The sequence below is a fragment of the Lissotriton helveticus genome, chromosome 7, assembly GCF_964261635.1.
Source record: "Lissotriton helveticus chromosome 7, aLisHel1.1, whole genome shotgun sequence".
NCBI classification, from domain to species: Eukaryota; Metazoa; Chordata; class Amphibia; order Caudata; family Salamandridae; genus Lissotriton; species Lissotriton helveticus.
This window is the reverse complement of record NC_136068.1, coordinates 548,786,687-548,807,685: the sequence shown is the minus strand read 5'-3', so window position 1 is coordinate 548,807,685 and position 20,999 is coordinate 548,786,687. Positions and strand designations below refer to the sequence as shown.

The following is a 20,999-nucleotide window of genomic DNA, read 5'->3' as shown; positions in this document are numbered from 1 at the left end:
ACAAATATATCCACAGCCCAAGGTGGAGGTCTGTGTGACAACCAGAATCCCAGATAGCACCAGCTTATACATTTCATGCAGAGGTATGGTGTCCTGGTAGGCACCCCAGCTAATGGCTCAAGGGCCGGCCTGTTGCAATGTCGTGAGGGTCTGATAGACACCAACGAGAATCTCAGTCCCATATTAACCCGGACAGCGGCTCCAACTGAAATAGATAAAGGCATTCCCATCAATGGTCTGGGCCAAAAATTATAATCATAATGTGGGGCCCAAACACAGATGATGGTGGTCACAATTTTCAAAAGGAAAAGAGTTCTGAACTAGGCATGTCCTTTTGATGACATTATAGTCACTTAATGAGAAAATATACCAACCTTGTACCCATTGCTTTCTCCATGTCTAGGCTGAGCTTTCCCTGCTCCTTTCCCCAAACCAGGGCCCTCATTTTCACTATAATCAAACCCAGCTGAGCTAGAAACAATAAGCAGAAAATTGTCTTGTGATCTTACATGTTACCAAATTTTTTTATGAATACCAGGAATTATCTGTGGAATCATTAGTTGCAAGTTTACCCACGAATAGCTCAGTAAGGGATACACATTCAAAGGAATTTAGTAATACCTTCGCTGCTAAATGAAAAGAAAGTTGGTACCAGTGTCTGCGCCTAGGGAGGTGGCCATAGAGACCACAGAGGCATTGCGTTGCATGGTAGGACAGTAGCCAACAGATCTTAATTGGTCCTCCATGGATCGCGGCCTGGCAAGGAGGGAAAGGAGTGCAGCATCCTCCTGGGTATTGTATTCATGTTGTCTCTTAGGAGCAGGGACGAGCAGGTGGCCCCAGAGGCAGCAGTGATGCTGCAAGCGGCACAGAGGATGAGGATGAAAAGGGGAAGACAAACAGCCTGCAGAGTACAGGGGTATGGTCAGAAGGCAGCAAACATGAGCTTAAAGGAGCTGCCCCATCTCTTTTGAAAAGGGCAAGCAGATCGGACCCTTTAACCACATTGGTGCTAAGGCAATTCCCGCTGGGTGCTGACTAGTCTGATTTTACATTGTTCATGACAAGGTCAGCTCGTCAACAGCACAGGAGCAGTGCACTGCATGACGAGCTGACCTTGTCATGAGCATGGAAGGGGTTAAGAAACGTTTCCAGGCCTCAAAGAGTTGATGATGAAAAGCATATGGGAAGACCAGGGAGAGCGGGCCACCAAGAAGCTGTTGTATGACCTGGCTTGTAATATAAAAAGCAAACTGTGAGCAAAGCTGTGAACAACTACTGGAAGGCCCATAATCAAGGACAGTGGAGCATCAGAGATGAGGTGAGCAAAGGATGGTGAAAAGAGTGGACACCTTCGTTAGAGTGTGTGCCAGAAGCTACAGCATACCAATCTGGATGGATAGGAGTCCCAGGGAAGGTGCCAAACTTACATGGGATGGAGAGGCGCAGCAAGAGTCATTGATCCACATGGAGGAACAGAAGGAGAAGATAAGGGCACCTCCAGCCGTCAAGCAGAGAAGTGCTGTGAGGATCGAAAGTAGAGAGGAGCAAAATATCATGGCAGAGGATTATGGATGGGGAGCAGAACTCGGAAATGTGGCTGGGGGACCCATAGGAAGAGGGGAGCTACAGAACAGCCAGAAGCATGCGTGATAAGGAATATGGAATTTGTGAGGATGCCCTGGGGATCATCATTGGATGATAGAGCCCTGAGAAGGATGAGACAAAACAGCTAGCCCCAGGAAGGCCAGGCGAGGGTAACACGCAGAGACAGGCGTCAGTGGTTGTGAGGCCCAGAGAACAAGAGTTAAGAGATCCAGAGGGTTCATGGGAGAGAGAAAGGTAAGAAGGGCAGTATGCCACAGCCTGCATGGAGAGGACAACAGCCATGGAGGGGAGAAGAGGAAGCTAATGCACGGACAGAGTCACAGGAAAGGGGATACAGGGGATAAAAGGTCATGGTGAATGGGATCGCCCTGGACACAAGCTGGTGAATCCTACTGTCGGTATTCAGAAAGTTGTGGGGTACATGGGAGAAAGTGAAAGGACTGAGGAAAATGAGGGACGGTGTGAAAAATTCCAAAGGAAGTGGTGAGAAGTATGGGGTGAGTTTCATGAGAAAAGGCAGGAGGTAGCGGGAGGGAAGAGAGGAAGCAAGAAGGCGAAAAATAGATAATGGAGGTGAACATAACAGCAAGAGAAGTGACAGCTGAGACTTCTGGAGCTATTGCCAACATGACAGGGGAGGGGGAAACTGGGATGACAGATGGGAACAAGGGAAAGTGGCAAAAGAGGATGACAGGGAAACAGGGCACAAAAGAGGCAGTGGAGCTTCACGGGTATAGCAAACACCATTAGGTGGCTATTTGCAGAATAGCACCAAGGGGAAAAACATTGCGCTTGTGAGTATGTGAATATCTTCAAGTTCCTACAGAAAGAGGTTGATGTGTAGCAAGGAAGGATCTAAAGAGGAGGATATGTCATGGGTCACATATAACATTGAAGAGCAGTGTAGTGATATTAAATATACGGACAATTGTCAGGATGTTTGTTAGAAATGGGATCTCTGGTTGGCTGAGGCTTGCGCCAAAGCCAGGCAGAGACCACCACTCTAGTCAGGGCAAGGGAGTTACACACCAAAGATAACCCCTGCTCACCCCCTTGGTAGCTTGGTACGAGCAGTCAGGGTTATCCCGTAGGCAATGTGTAAAACATTTGCGCACGCACACAACAGCAACAACATCCCAGGCACACTACAAAAGGAACTCCACACAAGGTTAAATTATTAATAGCCTTTGTATTCTCAAAACATATTAGAATAGTAAACACATACTGTACACTGTGCCACTGTGCCACTGTGTACAAGGGATTATGTACACCTGACAGGGCCACATGGACCACTGTCAGAACCATCACAAAGAGAACATGGTAAAAGTAAAATAGATCCTAAAAAGTACCACCAGTAAACACTGGTAATCACTGTACTTTGCATCAGTCTGTGACATAAACTACATTATGCACAGTATCACACAAGTCTAAATACATTAGAGCCTAACCACCTAAGTATAAATCACAATAGGGGCGTAAATCACACAGTGAAGTATAATCTCACTAACACAAACCAAAAATAGGCAAAACAACCTCATAATCATAAACCATATTTTTGAGGTATCAAAATAGGGTGCACAAAACATACTATATACACAATGCATTTCCTAGCACCAAAATCACATTAGCACATAAATCACAATAGGGCCTGGCGCCCTATAAATGTAACAATCCCCCTGGCCAACTGGCCGTCTCAAATAGTGGGGCTCAAATGCCCTAAGTCCACAAAGTCAGGGCTGCTGCCTAGGCAGTGAAGGTCAAGGGTGTGCCACTGCGCAAAACCTAAACGTTGCAGCTGCCCACTACTTGAGAACAATAAGATGGAGGCCTAAACCATGCAGCTGGCACTAAGTGCTGCGCAGCTGTGGAAGGGCTGGCACCTCTGTGCCACTTCTGTTCCTTCTCAGGGTCTCTCACACGAATTGCGCCTCACGTTGCAGCTGCCCGCACTGGTGCAGCGCAGCTGGGGAGAGAATAAATGGGCCCTGGCACAACTGTGCCCTCTGGGTCTTGCTGGGGCTCTTTAAAATAACATTGCCCCTGCTGGAGCCACGCACAGGCTCTAGAACAAATACTGTGGGGCGTTGGAGCCATCCTGCTCTGAGAATACTCTGCCCCCATGGAGCGCACTGGCTCCGAAAATGATGCCCCCAAATAACGAGGAACTTGCCCCCTCGGTGGAGCCACGTAGGCTCTGAAGACAATGGCACCCCCACGTTGGAGCGGGCCGCTACGGCAGGCCCGCTCAAGAACAAGGGATCCGGCACTGTGCCTTACAAGGCACCACGACATGTGCAGGGAGCTCCCCCCCCCCACCACGGGGACTCCCATCAAGGTTGCCTCCCCATCGGCCCCACTTACCGGGCCTCGGGCAGGACTTCCTGTAATCAGCACGGAGGGGCAGGCACTGACAATGTGCCTCGCGCCCCCTCCACAAGACAAAAGGCTGCACTTCTTCACCCGGGCCTCCTTTTGGGACCCGGTACTCTTCTCTGCCAGCGGCTGCCAACACGGGACTCTCCCTCTCTCAGGAGAGCTCTGCATCGCAACCGGCACCGCATTCCTGACTTCCGGGGCTTCCCTTCCTCTGCGGCAGCGGGACTTCCCTTTGTAACCGGAAGTTCCGCTCGCCGTCAGGCACTACGGTACCTGACTTCCTGTTGTGCCACGGGCTGCGGCGGTAATCCTTTTTCCCGCAATCACCGGTGGTAGGCACCCTTGTATGTACAAATAAAGTTGGAATGTGGGGTGGGCACCAGCTAGGGCTTCTATAAGCGGGCTGGGCACCCGTGTGAATTTGGAATCAAAAACGAAGACGCAGGGTGGGCACCTGCGCACACAAATAACCTAGTAAGCTGATGGGGGGAATCCCTACGAGGGGGATTGCCTCAGACAGGGCTGCAGCGCCGCGCTGCTCAGCCCCCAGGCTCTCAGGCGGTACCAAGCCTTGGCAAAAACAAGACTAGCAACAGGTCCAAGAAGTCCATCAGGCATCCAGGGGCAGGGCAGGGCCCAGGGAGGCAAGCCTTCCCCTGGGCCCCAGCAGCAGCACGCCTTCCCCTGTGCCCCAGCAGCAGCACGCCCCTGGTAGATTTAAGTAGCAAACAAGAACATCTTCATGGGGTCACAGCCCCTTATTTATACAGAAAAATCCCTTTGTGACACACCACAGGGCTAGGAGCAAACCAGTTACAACTGGTTCAGGAGCACTTGAGCACTTTGTTTTGCTCAGCTCCTCTCCACTATTCACAGGCCAGGGACATCAGACGCACCACAGGGGATGGAGCCAGCATTGTGGAGGGGAGGCCCAGCCCTATTTAGGTCCCAGGTGCAACTCCTACCTACCATCTACATGCAGATCTCCCTATTCACCACCGGGCAGACAGATCCTGGCTCCTGGAGCCAAGCACACCAGCCAGCCCCTGTACATCACAAGCCAGACGTATAATTCACATCAGGCAGGCAGACACTGCACATAGAAATGCCAACTTCTAAAAATGGCACTTCTCCACTAGTCACAATAAAGAAAGTGCACGCACTTTACACTGACCCACAGTGCCAAAGTGCGCAGAGACCAGAAATCACTACCATTATGTCATATTAAAAGGCAAAAGGTTCAGGGGTGAACCTGCCAAAAGGGTGAAGTCCAACAATGTCCTACATACGCTTTGGTGAAATAGCCTTAATAATGTATGATGAGGAATTTAGAGTGAGAATAGCTTATACCCTACAAATTGTGGATGGAGGTTAACCAACATTTATGCTGACAATACATGACGACAACTGTGACCGTACCAGTCATTTATATGGCAAACAGATTACTATTGCTGCACATTCCCTTTTAGGGGCGCCCCGCTGCAGGAGGGGTGGGAACCCTGTATTAGAGTGGGCTGGTAGGTGTGTTCTGGAGTTTTAACAAAGGGAATTGTGTCAGGTCCCTATGTAAGTTTAGGCATGAATCATCCAAGTGTGGAGGAAGGCACACTTTGGTACAATGCTATAAGGAGCAGACAGGAAACGTCAGCAGCAGGGGAATTTGGTGGACGCCATGACTCTGCCTCTACCTTGATCAGCCAACCCTGGAGAAGTTGAGTTTTGAGAACGGGTTTTGAATTCTACGCACTGGATCATGCATACCAAGCTGGCCTTACACCCAGAAATCCATAAAATAACTGAGGGAGTAGTATACAAAAAGTTAGAAAATTAAGCTACCAATTCAGATATTGACGATTTCCCCTTTAGGCATTGTGCTGGAATAAACGAAAGGTGAATACAGGCTGATATATCCCCTATCCTGGTAGTCGTATAATGATGACACAGCAGCAGAGGAATGCTCAGTGTGCTACAAGAGCATAAACACGACAAAGCTGGGGAGTAGGGATAAAGGTGAGCTGTTAGACTGCTGCTGGTGCATTTGATGGACTTTTCCTTACTAGGAATTCAGTTCGAGGGACAGTGTAGAAAGGGAAACACAGGAGTTGGGCGTGCTGTTATTCCCGTAAAAAATGAAGGTCAGGCATCAATACTGACTCCCTTAGCCAATAAACAAAGGGGCTTATTTATAAGCCCCTTTCGCCGCTGGTGTTTCCCTATTAATATGGGGAAAAGTAACGTATCAGATGGAAGATAAGTGCAAATAAGCCCCCAGATTTCCTAGCAATGGAGAATCCTGGTAGCAGACAAGCAGGAGACTTCGGCGTGAGACAGACAGCCAGAAAACATGTGAACTGCAAAAATACAGGATATTTTGAGGCACCAGAATTTTTTTGTGGTACCAGGAAGGGCCTTCTGCAGACATATGGCACTGGCCATGAGAGAGGTCATCAGACTTCAACCCAGGATAAGGGTTGATGAGAATATGCAACAGGACGTGGTGCAAAAAATTCCTACATATCCATGCGACTCGCTATTAGGAAGGGACGTCCTTGCCAAACCCCTTCCTAATAGAGACATGCAAATCCGATTTTATGAGTCAGTAATAGGTTACCAACTCACAAAATAGGGTTGGTTTATGCCAAAAAGCATTTCACCAGTCGCAAACGGCTCGAAGGGCTATTTGCGAGTGGTAAAATGCTTTGTACATCTGGCCCAAAGTGCTGGCCCTGAAGCTTTCTTCAGAAGCCTACTGTTGGCATTAACAAAAGTCAGGGTGCTGAATACAAAGGCTGTTCACTCTTGATTCCATTACATGCCTCTTTACTCCACCACCAGACTCTCCCTGCCTCTTTATCTCACTCTTGCAGGTGCTTTTTATACCTGATTTGTTACTATTTTCCATCTTCTTCTTTTCCTCCCTTTTGCAAACGTGGATTTATGGACAAATTCCCTCAACTGCCGTGCGGCGGAGTTTTTCTATTTGAGCGGGGACATAATCAGGTCAAGAATCGACACCCTCTAATACACCGAATGGTGACGTTCACTGTGACTTTTTAGTATGGAACAAGCTCCTGGCTCTAAAAATCAGCACGAGCAGGGTGACGTGCCTAATTCCACCTGCTTGTGGAACTCTGCAGAATCTTGTGGATTTTTTGTGTAACTGTGTAATTCTGCATAGCGAATTCTATGAGTTCTCCTCACCCCTATATAATAGTTTCTGTAGGAAGCTAGCTCTGTATAGACTATGCCAAAGTAAGGTAAAGTGTGCACAGAGTCCAGTGGATCCCCTGAGGCTAAAGTAGATAATACTATTGCTCTCTTTTGTGGTAGTGTGGGCGAGCAGTTAGGCTTATCAGAGGGCTGTGTTAAACATGTGGTGTACACACTCAGGCAAGAAATGATTACACACATTTCCAAGTCCTATTGGGCATCTGATTGTTGTGAATTTTAGGGACCAATTGATTGTTCCCCACTTACTTACCTCAGGCGCACACCTAAACCAGAGATGATCTAATATTCAACCTCTGGGCTTCCTTTACTGGCATTTCAATGAGAGGAAGGGATAAGGTTGCCAGCGCCAAAGACCTGAACAGCTTAGATCTTGGCAGGCAGTTGCTGCCACAAGTAGCAACCTTATCCAACCAAACCTGCATTCTCTAATGTGGGCCTTGAGAAATTCTGGAGCGAGCCACAGGCCATTCAAGAAGGGCATGTTGTTGCGTAAAGAAGATGGTTCTGGAGAAAGCGAGACGTCTTAGACATCACAACACATCGCCGGGGAGTCTGACGTGAATTTCTTTGCCACAAGTCTGTGTGTGAGGGCCTGGTGTTCCTGGACTTTATACTCCCTCTATGGGTGCCAGCCCTATACCTACAATTTAAATATGGGTGTTTGCCTGTAGCAGCTCTTACAGCAAAAGGAGGGAGGTAAACCAGAAATCTGAGTGTTGCCCATGCTGCCAAACTCCAGGCAAAAGTGACAAACACATATTGTTCTTTTGCCCCTTCTATGTAAACCAAGGTCCAAATGGTTTGCACCCATGTGTAGATCCATCTGTTTATTGTAGAGAGGTGTGGCATATAGAATATGCAAAAGTGACACACCCTCGATCATGTTGGTGGCAGTCTCTAAATTCTTGTAAGCAGCTTGGATAATTAGAAGAAAAGTGTTAAAAGCCACACAAAGCTAGGTTGGAAATGCTCCCTTGTGATTTTACACCCCATTGATTGATTTCATGGATATTTAATGTTATTTACTGGTGTTTTTATGTGTGTTATATTTTTTTTTAAGATGTTCTTAACTTATGTATACTATTTTGATTATGAAACAATGTTTCGAAATATCAATAAACAATACGATAACACACACTCAATGACTAAATCGAAGACCAATAGTTTATAACATTTTACTTTGTTATTTTCATTACTAGAACCAATGAAACTTAGTTGCAGGTAAGTACAGTTTTCAAACTGGCAATACTTTCCAATGCAGTAAATTAATACTTTGTGCAGGATTACCGTTTAGTAAGATATATATACAGTTTTTATCAATCAATCAATCAATCAAAATTGTATTTGACTCAGATCTCATCGGAGGTCCACAAATGCAAGTTCATAATATTAGATAATTAGATATAACATTTTAAGATTGCATTAAAACTCATATAACAACAATGGGTTAAGATTCATGAATAGATGTATATAAGTTTTTAACTAATCAAGCTCCATGCTTTTAGTACAGTTCTAAGAAACTCTTAAAAAACCTAAACAGATTGTGGCAAACAAATTAATTAGGAGGGGATTTGCACAATGTAATTGGGTCTTGAATTAAAATGACATTGTCTCTAAAATGTATTGGGTTTATAAAATGTTGTCGTGCCTCTAGCAAGTTCTGATTTGCGCAGACAAAAACTGCATGGTAAAGATCTTGTACTCCTCCATTACACAGGACACACATGCCTGAAGACTGTTCAGGGCCCTTCCACCTGGAGGAGTAAAGTTTTAAGAGACAAATTCCTCGTCCTAAAAGAAAAATACATCTCCTTACTCTGTGTTCTAGTTGGAATTGTATATAATGTTTGGGAGTTTTATATACTTTTGTTTCTGCAACTTTCTAAAGTACTTTAATTGGAAACAGTACTCTCTATCTAGTGCAAAACTTATTCTTGGCGTCTTATGTATTAAAAAGATCTTCAAATGGGCTGGGGACCAAACCTTCAAAAGTGCGACAGTGCATTGAGATACCTCGAGGGCAAATTCAAGATTCCTATTAAAAGTATATAGTTCTGAGTCTTCTCCAAAGGTCTCTTGATTTAATACATGTCTTAAGGTTAAAGGCCCACCGTAGAATATTAGAAAAAGATTGAGCGTATGAACTTGTTAAGGAAAGCTCGAGAAGTATAGCTTTTGCGGGAACTAGACTGATTTGTTACTTTTAGCATTTTCCGTAGAATAGACCCTTCTTTTACCTCTACTAGTCGCCAGGTTTTGATCTGTGTATATTCCAAGCCGTAAGACAATACTATAAACCTCCAGCAAAGATTTAAAATGCCTGTTCCCTGTGAAGCAGTGAAATCTCTGTAGTGCCCCAAAATAGGAATCTGCCTTCCGCCCGAGATGCTGAAAATGGGAACCATTTTGGAGGATGTATGAAAATATCCAAATAAACATATTCTTTCTCTGTCTCTATCAGTTTACCTCCTAGAGACCAAGAAAAAGATGGTAATTTACTTCTACCTCTGAAAGGTAGAATTTTTGTTTTGGAGATAGTAGGAACCAGAAAGTTCTCTTCTGAATATTTATTTAATTCTTCCAAATTTCTTTGTAAACCGATAGGGGTGCGGTCGAGTATGACAATGTCGTTTGCATACATTAGGCTGTGGATTTCACTTTGTGCTAGTTCAGGGAAAAAGTTATTGATTTGGGAAAGGTACCCTGGGAGGTCGTTTATGTAGGTAGAGAATAGCAAAGGGACAAGAAGGCACCCTTGTTTAAGGCTGTTCATTGTAGAGATTTGACTAGTAAGGCCCCTTTTTCTCCCCACTTTAACTCTACACTATGTTGCTGTGTGCAGACATGTAATTATTGTTAGGAGTTCGTGGGGTATTCCTAAACTCACTAACTTTTCACACAACTTTGGTCTATCTACACTATCAAAAGTGGTTAAATATTCAATAAAGGCGCAGTAGATTTGTGATACTAGGGCTACATAAGGACAGTCTGAAGAATAGCAATATTGTCGGTGACCGAACGGTTTGGGCGGAATCCAGTCTGTATCACAGGAATCACATTGTTTGAAAATGACCGGTCTTTTAAATGGTCCAATACACATGCTGCAAAAATCTTGCCCATGGCATCAAGGAGAGCAATTTGTCTGTAGTTAGCTGTATTTAATCTAGAGCTTTTTTTCAAGAGGGGAGCCACTATACTCCTTTGCCAAGATTTAGGTATGTTCCCGGTAGTACAGTGTTGGAAGACAGGTGTCAAGAGATTGCTCCAGTCTTCAGGACTTGATTGAAGAACTTTAATTGGAATGTTTTTATACAGTTTTTAGAAATAGCAATATTTTACAGATCAAAAACGCATACACTAAGTGAGCAATGTTATTCTACTGAAGGAAGACAACAGTGTGATTTTACAGGTAAGTACACAATTTACAATTACAGTCTCCAGGATTTGAGGTCAGCAGAGGGCAAGGTACAGGTAAGCACAAACACTGCATCACCAGCGGCTCTGGAGGCAGCCAGGTGCAGAGGTCAAATCTGGAGTTTGGGCCCAATGTTAACCAATGGTGACTGTGGGTACTTGAAGACACACTGCTTGCAGGTAGGTAAAGCGGCTGATGGGTTCAAGCTTCAGAGGTTTAGGCAAGTACTGGGGGAGCCGCAAGGCAGCACCAAATCTACACCGCCAGCCGCACAGGGGTGGTCGGGTGCAAACCCGATGTCGGGCACCTAATGCAAATCAAAGGGGGAATTCAGTGCTGGAAACAGACTGAAGTAGTTGAACTGGGGGCTACACGAAGAAGATCAGCAACAGCAGAGGTAAGGTGGCATGCTGTGGGTCACAGGGACATCCTCTGTTGGGGTCCCCAAGGCTCAGGTGCTTCAGGTGCAGGGGTGTAGTTTGACGTTGGGTTTCTCATTCCGGAGCAGGTCGCGGTTGGGATGAACCTTCAGATTTACACTGCAGGTATTGTTGCGGGCTGAAGAAGGGGTCAGCCAACCATGGACTTGGACTCAGGGTCGCTGGGAACCGATTTCTGGATTGTTAGGCCACAGCAGAATGAGACTTAGGGCTTGATTTAGATCTTGGTGGTAGGGTTGCTCCATCACAACAGTGGCGGATTTCCCATCTGTCGAGATATAGATCTCCTAAGATATTATGGGATTTTTATTTTGGCAGAAGGGATATCTTTCAAAGTTGTGACAAAGTAAACTGTCCGGTAAAATCTAAATTAGGCCCTTAGTCATTTTTTTAGCTGCTTAGATGAATTACGCACGAAGCTGAACTAATTCTGGAACCACAGAATGACAGGAAGCAAACCTTTGAGTTGACGTTACGGTCAGACACATATGCATTGAAGTTGTACAAAATATTAGAAAGTGGACATGTTGTTTTCTTTGTTTTATTTTATTTTACAAGCTTAAATAACATTGGTGTATTGGAAACTAATTGTAAGAATGATTAAGGCCTCTAGGTTTACTCCACATGTGCTGCCACACCCATTTTCCATGTGCAGTACTCTGCCAATTTGATGATGAGTCATACACCCTGCATGAGTAATATGTGTCAAATAACTATTTGTAAACATGACTAAGGCCTTCAGGTTTTCTTTGCATGTGCTGCCACACCCGTTTTCCATGTGCAGCACTCTGCCAGTTGACAATGAGTCTTACACCCAGCACGAGTAAACCCCACCCGTCCCAGAGCTATAAAAAACGCAAGTCTCTCTAGCAGAAACGCTTGGCCTCGTTATTTCTCCCGCTTACCTGTATTCCAGCACGTTGATCCGACTCCAGTTCCTAGGCTCATCTTCTCCGTCCGGACTTCCTGTGTGTCATTCACTCTTCGGCACCCGTTGCCTTGGTAACCTTCCAGAGTCTAGCATCGCTTCTGCATTCCCTCAGCAGCAAATCAACAAGAAAAACAAACGAAAAACAAACAATCAAGAATTAAGTTCAGACTTAATGGAATACGGCGATTGTTGCTTCTTTTGCATTTTAAAGAAGGAGGCTTATATGAATAAGAACTCCGTTATCAAAAAGAAAGTTTCTGACAACTACTCTTTGCATTATTATGGGAGACACTTATACCAAGAATTAATCTTGTGTAACGGTTAGTATGCTTTGTTTCTTTCCTGTGTAATTAAGAAACACTACCAAAGAATGTTTTCATGAATGATTGGTTGAACAGCAATGTTTTATAAGAGTTGCAACCTTTACTAGCGAGGTATAAATAATAGAAGGCATTGAACGTATCTTGCTATTATTCACAAGTTGATATATGAGTAATCTGAATCCAGTATTTAATATCTATATCTTGTTTATTGTTTAAAGACAAAAGCACAGTGCAACGATATAGTGTCAAAAACGAAGCTGAAGGTACAAGCTTATCAGTGCACCAGAAGTACTACGAACCAGAGGTTGCAGTGTTTTTTTTCTATTTTTAAATTTTGTCCCATTCCCCTTTCCCCTGGGATTCTCACTTGGCACAGAGTGTTTTTAAGAGGCAGGGTCTTGGGGGTATTAGGATTTAGCATCATATCTCACCAAGGGAAAAACCTGGTTTTCAGGTGAGTCGTAATCTAACATTAGAGTCTTGACTACAGCAAATCTGAAATTCATTCCAATGCCATTGAAATGCAGGCCTGATGCATTATCATATCATGCAGGTCTTCCTGAACTTCTGGAGAAAGTTTTTCAAAGTTTTCAAACTTTCGTCTGGTGCCAAACAACCACAGGAGTACACTTCTAAAGGCCCCAAGATCTCAGGTCTTTAGAGACGCTCAGGGTGACAGCCAGAGACCCACAGTAAACTTCAAAGCAGGTCCATTTGCAACTGGACATTTGGGTATTTCCAGGAATAGGTCTCTTGCAGCTTGTGTACCTGTAGCTACACATGAGGTCAGCTGGTCCTCGGAGTCCACTTCTTTCTTTAGGTCACAGAAAGTGTCTTGAGCAAGGGTGTGTGATCTCCAACCTTGCTCTGTTCACCGGATTGTGGGTGGGGAACACCGTAGGACACTCCAGGTCCTCTCTGACTAATGAAGTAAAGCTTCCCAGTCCTTGGTTTACACGTTTGCAATAATTCCTGTTTACTTTCCTACAAACAGGCCCGAAATACGTGGGGTCAGGGGAAATCAAGAAGGTGAAGATCTTCGGCACCACTAAACGTGGGCTCACAGGCTGGGGATGTGTGTGTGTGTCTGTGTGTGTAGGGAGTGTATTAATGGTAATTTTAGTGTCCTCTCACATCGAACACTGATATCCAATTTGAAGCAGCCACTGTATCAACAAAAAACCCAGAGACAGAAGTCTGGTAGGACAAAAGCAGGGTCATTCAGTAACCAGGCAGGGGATCTACAAGAATGTTATTGGCATCCTGTTCTCTCTCTTTCAAGTAAACCCCAAGTGTAACATAACATAACATGTGGCTCAATAGACCTGTAAACAGAATCTCACATTATGCTGTCAAAGAAGGTCCAGTCCACAACTCTCACCCTGCTTATGCTGTTGAGCTCACATGATGAGTCATCTCTGCCCATTCAGGTCAGTCCATGCTTTTTACTCTCCTGGGAGACATTTCACACTTCAGCTACTACTATTCAAGGCTAAGCACAGGCTGGTAGAAGCTAGATTGCTAATGCAAATTAACCCGCAGGAGCTTCAGACAGGAAAAGGGTAACTTTCTAAGAGTTACTTTACCTTAATATGTCTTAAAAATAAAACTTCACCACTGAATTTAATTTTTATTAGCTAATAAAAATAATAGTTTAATTATTTTTAGGGCTGCTCTCAATCCCGAGAAACAGTATTAGTTTTTTAATTTGTACATTGTTTTTCTACATACTATTGATCCAAGCGGCTTAACAGCAACAGGTACTCAAATACTATATTCTCTCCTGGGCCCATACACTTATTCACAACAACCTGGTGATAACGGCTGGGGTCATGTTTTATGAATTTCTTACCAGTATCAAGATTAGTTACCTCTGGTTCTGAACTGATCTTTCACTTATCAATAGTTCTTTCCTCTGGTCGATGGGCCATTAGTTGAAATAGTTGATGGTGAAATGACATAAATTAACTTACTTGCAAATATTAAATGAACACAGAGTCGGGAAGTGTTTTAAAACTTTATCTAAGAAATAATTTCATGTGAATCACTGACAAAGTACAGATCGGACTACGTCTTCTAATAGGATGGAAAATTCAATAAATCAATTATCAAATGCATTGAGTTATACTACGCAATGAGTATGTATGGAAAGGAGAGGATAAAGAGGAAAGAACATAGGCTCATAAACAGACATGTAATTATTTTTACCAAGAATGGTGTGAAAACCAATCCCCTGGCCAAGGAGCTAGGTAGGGTCCCCCAGGAAAGATCAGGCGATAACGGCTTCAGGACAGGAATCAGGACAGGATAGATGACCTCTCTACCACAGACGCTTTCATAGCACCCCTCTCTGACACGCTCTTCCTCCTCGAGATTCTTCCGCGATCTTCTTCTAAGTGAATTAATTTAAGTTAAAGTGGCTCTGCATTCGATTCTTCTTCAGCTTTTTCCCGTCACTCCGACAGCATCCCGACCTCTGCAGCATTGAGCATCGAAGTCTTTTCTGGCAGCAGTCCGGTCTCAAGCTCACACTAACTAGGTAGGAACGACCTCAATTATACCCTATAATATGCATGTACCTCCCAATGTTTCAATATCATGAAACTCCTAACTCTGATTGGACACGCAAGTGAGGGTGATTAGCACACCATGCTTACATTTCACTCTTTTAAGTTATCCCTTTGTTCCCTTTGTTAATAAACCTATCCCCTTAATTCTGTATTCAACTTTATTCGTAAGTCTTTATTCCCACCCGCATTCATATCATTATTGTCACAAATTATAAAAGTTCACAGGTTTCCATCCGTGTCAGTGGACTGTTGTTCCATTTCCCAGGAAAAGTATCCCTTCTTAACCTTGGACGGTATTCAAGATGACATCGCTTCGTCCAGCTCAATTGTACTACGCATGTGCAGCAAATCAGGAGGGAACAGACTATGGTTCACATAAATAGGCCCATAATAAGCACTATTGAAAAGTAAAAAAAGACATGTTAAAATCAATATTAAATGGTTTCACTGTATACCACCTATCTCTATTCTAACCCTGCGTTAGCATTTAGTAAAATAACTTGTTTAAGTTTTCAGCAAAGCAGATGCCAAGCATGTGAGTTCAAAACAGCCATTTTGTCAGCCACTGCGCAAGCGCAAAAGATTCCCTCCAAGCGAAAGTATGTCATACTACGTAGATGCAGTAAACGTATGTATACTAAAGATTTTCAGTTAGCAGCCATTTTAGAATTTCACTCGAGTTACTCGATAGTAAAACACATAGGCAAGCTTCATTTTCTATAGTGTAGTCTGTTGAGCATTTTAATTTAACAATGCAAAGTTAATACAGGGTTAAAAGTCACGCGAGAGGATTGCGTCCAAACAAGTCTCTTTTCTACGAGTCCTTGCTCCATCACTATAACCAAGGATGCCACAACGAAAATAGCTGTTTGGGGCTAGTCATTGTAGGGACATAGTAATATTAATTTTGTACATATGACACTTTTAAATACAATGCCCCATATGTTGTGGGCTACGAGGCTTATATAGGAGTGACTTACTAATATTTTGAAGGGATGTTCTTACCTATCATAAGGGGTTCTTTTAAAAGGTTGCACTGCAAGTTTAACACTACAGCAGTCAGGTTACTCATGGTATTCGGGTAGTAGATGGCACAATAGGTGCTGCAATCCCAAGGTGGCATTAACCTTTAAACCCTGGGTGTACTTTCTACACCATATAAGTAGGACTTACAAGCAACTTATGTAGGAAAATAGGATCTGCTTCTCATGGTTACCTCCCACTTTTTGCTTGATGTTACACTGTTTTGACTAGTCTGACTGGGATCCTGCTAATCAGGACCCCAGTATATCTGCTTTTTCCTTAAAATGGTATGCATGTACTTAGGTACACTCCAGATTGGATACTGGGGTACCCTTGTCAGTCCCAAGTATATGGTACACGTGTACCTAGGGCATAAGTACCCCAGGGGCCTCCCATGGGCTGAAGCATGTATTATGCCACCCATGAGGGGCCATGCAAAATGGAACTAGGGTCCTGCCATTGCAGCCTGCGTAAGCTGGTGCTTGCACCACTTACTTAGATATAGGTTTACTATATCTATAGGTCACTACACTTAAAACCTATCAGTCACCCCTCTAGCAGGTCTTGACCATCTTGAAGGCAGAGTGCCTGGTTTCATGTGAAGGGTGCCCCTGCATGAGCAGAGCCCCTCTGCAGTCTTTGGAGACCATTCTCCCTAGTTCTCGGTGACGTAGCCAGACATATGGGTAGAGGTGCATTATATGCTCACATAAAATGCTATCTCGAAAACGGCTGCAACAAAACATGTCGTGTTTGGTATCAAACACCTTGGAATCTTACCTCTACACCGGTAACCGGTGTGGGAGGTATGATTCCACCCTTCTGAAGCGAGCTTCGTGGGGTCCCTGGTCTTCACGGTACACACCTTCTCGACCCGGACACCACAAAATAGTTGCGGTCGACCAGAGACAGATTTCTGCCCTCCTGCTGCTGAGCAAAGCTCAAGCCGGATAAGGCAGGACAATAGGCATCCTGTCACAGGAAGGTGTGACCACCTCCCAGACAGAATTTAGTGTATTGGAGCGGGCAGGTGCACTTCCAAAGTGCCTGAAAGACTGTATCTGGGGCACACTTGGTGTCCCAGTGCATAGTCCAGTTCAAACCAGTCCTGGGAGCCATTGGCTCCCGCTCTGGAGCGAAACTGGACAAAGGACAGGGGCATATCCTCCCCACTGTCCTGACCCTACCCTGGTAGCATCCCCATAATCTGTCCAACCCTCTCCCGTGAGTACAAAAGGGCTTACCTGGCTGAGGACCCTAGATTCGAGGTGGACAAGATTCTGATGAAGAAACCATTGACCTTAGACTGTCTGGACACTCCGGACTTCGCTGGACTTTGTCTGGGCCGAACTTCCTCTCCCTCTCCGACCAAAGCATCGTCTGTGCCCGTGCACTACACAGGCATCGTGCAGGACCTGTGGGGCATCAAGGACAACTGAAATATCTCCCTTGGGGCGAAGGAGTCACTCCCCTGCATTCGCAGGCACTGTAACCCAACGGACCGGTCTGCTGATCCTGAGCTCCTGCGGACTCCAAAGGCTAAAGCAACACAGGAGGTGGGTTCCTACATTCCTTAAGGGTTGTTCTGCCCTCTCACCGAGTTTGAGACCATCATCCCTCATGAGGACTGCATAACCCGAGCCCCTGTGCATCGCATACTTTTGCAATTGCATATGCTTGTTGGCGTTCCCCAACTAAGTGCATTGGACTATTGATAGCCCCATCCTCTGCACACATTTCGTACAAAGAACTTTGGCCTCCTCGCACTCTGTACCCTGCAAGCTGTTACTTTGTGAAACTAGAGGTCCTCACACGACTCCTGTGCCTCGGGCCTATGGGTCTATTTGAAGGACAACTGGGCTCCCTGGTTGCTCCAGGCCTGCCCTGACTCCCTTTGCTGTGGTGAGTCTCCTGGTCTTTGCTGGGCCACAACGTGAGTTTCCTCAACCTTCATGGGTTGCCACTGCCAATGCTTGTTGGTGCTCCTACCGGGCACCAACCCCTCAGTACTCGACATCCTTCCTGGGGCAGCTCATATCCGGTTACTGGTCATCCTCGACATCTCCTGGTCCCCGTGGCTGCAGAGTCAAGGTCGCCTTCTTCACACCTGAAGCACCTCACATCGGTAGGCATTCATCTACCAAGCCCCTGGTCACTCCTGAGAGACCCAGACTCTTTTCCCTCTGCTTTCAGGTTCCTTCCTTCAAGAATCCACCTGTTGGTTCCACCTTACACTCTTCTTCTTTCCAGCAGTGGCATTTCTTTGAAGGCTCCTATTGAGAACGAAGGCGGTTTCCAATGCCACTTCGACCCTATGCACCTGGCTTCCCTGGAATAGGCAACTCTGGTACTTCGGTATCCAAGAGTGGGGTGGCTCTCCAACCTTCTATATTCCAAAGGGGTTCTTCGTACCACTGGGAAGGGTCTTGAACACTAAAACTGCAACCGCGACACTCCCATTAAATTGTACGTAGCACGCAGTCGTGTTCTAAAACTGCACCCGTTCTCCGTGGGGTCAATACTTACTCACCTTGGGTGGATCCTTGGGGTCCCAGAGATTCTACAACCTCTAGACACTGTCTTGGCTCGAGTCGTGGTTCTTATACCACTGTTTTAGTATATGGTTTGGTCTCCCCCTGATTCCCACTGAGTATTAGTGCTACTTACGTTTGTTTCTGTGCTACAGTATTGTGTGCTTTGTGTTTATCTCCGTGCATCAGATACTGTGAGGTATTAAAGGTGTGTTATAATAATAAATACATATTTGTATAAATACTGATGAATACATCAAGGTTACATTCTGGTAAAAGAAGCTGTTTAACATTCCTTCAAAACTAAGCCTGAAGGCTGCTCTCAAAAGCTACCACTTGGATAGCTTTCTAAGGTTATCCCTGACCTCCTAAATCACCATAAGGGATGTTTGGACTGGTGCCAGGTGCCCACTTTAATTAGTGGACATCATATACCAGGCCAACTTCTGACAAATTCAAAGTCCCAATCAAAAATAAGCCAATCTAACCATGTTTAAAGGGGAACACAGGTACTTTTACACTACTTAGTAGAGGTAAAATGCACAGCAAAAAATAGGGTCCATCAAAAAGTGAAAAGTCTGGAGTGACCTTACAGAAAAAGGTGTATTTCCTACATTGGGGACATTTTTAGGACAAATAGCACCAGAAAGTGCAAAATGACAAAGTTATCCAGTGGTTGAGAAGGTAAACCAGGACCTAGGCGAGATTTCAAATCAACTGCAATGGCAGGTGAGTTGTATACACCAACCAGGTTCGACCCGGTCAGAAGTTTTACTTTGGGATCTCAAACACGGAAATTAGAAAACTTCAGGGGGTCAAGTCAGCAGGCTGCATATGAAGAAGTCTTCACAAAGTTGGATAGGTGCTTGATAAGGTTCTGCGGAAGCTGTTAATTTTGGCAGATAAAAACTCTCAGCAGTGCAATTCAAATTTTGCACCAAGTGATATACTCTTGCCAGCTGGATACTGTTGACACCTTCACCCACTCAAGATTTCGAACTTCGGACTCGGGCTGTTTTTCGGAGCTCACAATCATCCAGTGGACCAAGGCTGCTAGCTGTATCCAATGATTAGTTCCAATAGGCCAGACACATTCTTATTGATGGCCAACTGAAGTGGAATTGCTGCTGTGAAGATGTTCCTAGTGGGAGAAACCTGCTTTCCCAGTCATTGAAAGAACCCCGTCAATTTTACTGTAACTCCCAGTTTTTGAGAGGTAGTAGAAAAAGTACAGTTAGACATAAACAAGGTTTCCAGAACCTTAGGAACAGCAATTTGGGGTCAATACTCTCTTCGGCGAAGTCCACCAGCATGGTCCAGGTGTGATCAAATTGGCACTGGTCAAATGGTCACTTCAGAAAGAAGCCTCTTACAGATTTTTGTGTCCCTGTTACCACTTAGGGAGTCAACCGACCGACCTTTGAACACATTTTTGCCCCGGTTACAAGGGTGGTCCAATCCAGTCCTTCAGTGACCCTCTCGGGTCACAGACATTATGTCCGGTCCTCTCCTGGTATGTGTATTTGTAAAGCATACTATCACCAGGGAGGGTAGCCTAGTGCAGAGTAGGTGGTTGCGCCTAACCCTACCTATGGGTAGGTTGATTAATTGAAAAGTCGGGTCTTCAGTTCATTGTGGAGTTAAAGAACAGAGTAGGAGCCACTGATGGCAAAAGGGGGGTTGTAAGAGAATGTGTGTCCTATTGATCCGGTTCTGTATATGCATGTGATGTTGGTAAGTAGGAGTCCTGCAGAGTGGAGGTGTCTGGAAGGTTGGTGGAAGGAGATGCAACTGTTCAGACAAGTTGGCGGCAGGAGTGGTCGCATTGAGCTGAGCTCAGTTCCAAGCCCAACACATATATCCTGCTTTTACAGTGCCTTGAGTAGCAGTCCCCACAGTTTGTAGTATCGGAGGATCCCTGGAGCTGCCCTTTGGCCATATTGAGGACAACGGTCGGCGGAGAGGCGCGGGTGCCGGGCACCGCCAGAGTGCGTGAGTGAGTGAATGAGGAGACCGGGAGGCCTGGTGCTCTGATCTGGGACGAGCTGCGAGCTGCCTGCTGCCGACCGCGCGTTCCTTCGTGGGAAGCTATTAGCGCGGCAGTGCAGTGGCAGCGGGACGCTAGCGGGCAGGACGTCGGACCGCGACAAACAAGCGGCAATTGCCGGCGAACCGCTGTAATCTTTTGTGGACTTCTGTGGAGACCGGAGGGTTTTGTGTGTCGAGAGAGCCCCCAGTGCGGCAGTGGAGTGGTAGCGGGGAGCAAGCGGACCTCGGAATGAAGTAAATAAGCAGCAGTTACTGGCGGACCGGCAGGCCGCTGAGTTCTTACTCACAGCATTTTCCTCAATTTCCTTAGCTCAAGCTCGGGACGCCAGCGGATAGCAGACATCGGACCGCGGTAAACAAGTAGCAACAAACGGCAGTTGGCGCCCAATTACAGAGCACCGGATATCAGAGGTTGGACTTTCAGGCTGAATCACTGAGCAGGGCGGTGTGTTTGAGGTGCCACTAAATCCTCTGTATTAGCGCAGATATAGCAATGGTTGGG

General features: G+C 45.4%; 1 long non-coding RNA gene across 5 annotated transcripts in view; it reads right to left on the bottom strand.

The window, feature by feature from the left end:
• The window catches only part of LOC144768736 (uncharacterized), a 152,081-nt gene that overhangs the window by 92,196 nt on the left and 38,886 nt on the right, over nucleotides 1–20,999 (bottom strand). For 4 of the 5 annotated variants that reach the window (XR_013598620.1, XR_013598618.1, XR_013598621.1 and 1 more), the window contains one exon: nucleotides 11,976–12,099. This is a non-coding gene — a long non-coding RNA (uncharacterized LOC144768736). Of the gene's footprint in view, nucleotides 1–11,975; nucleotides 12,109–20,999 lie in introns of all 5 variants that reach the window. The other variant, XR_013598619.1, reaches the window with a different exon arrangement.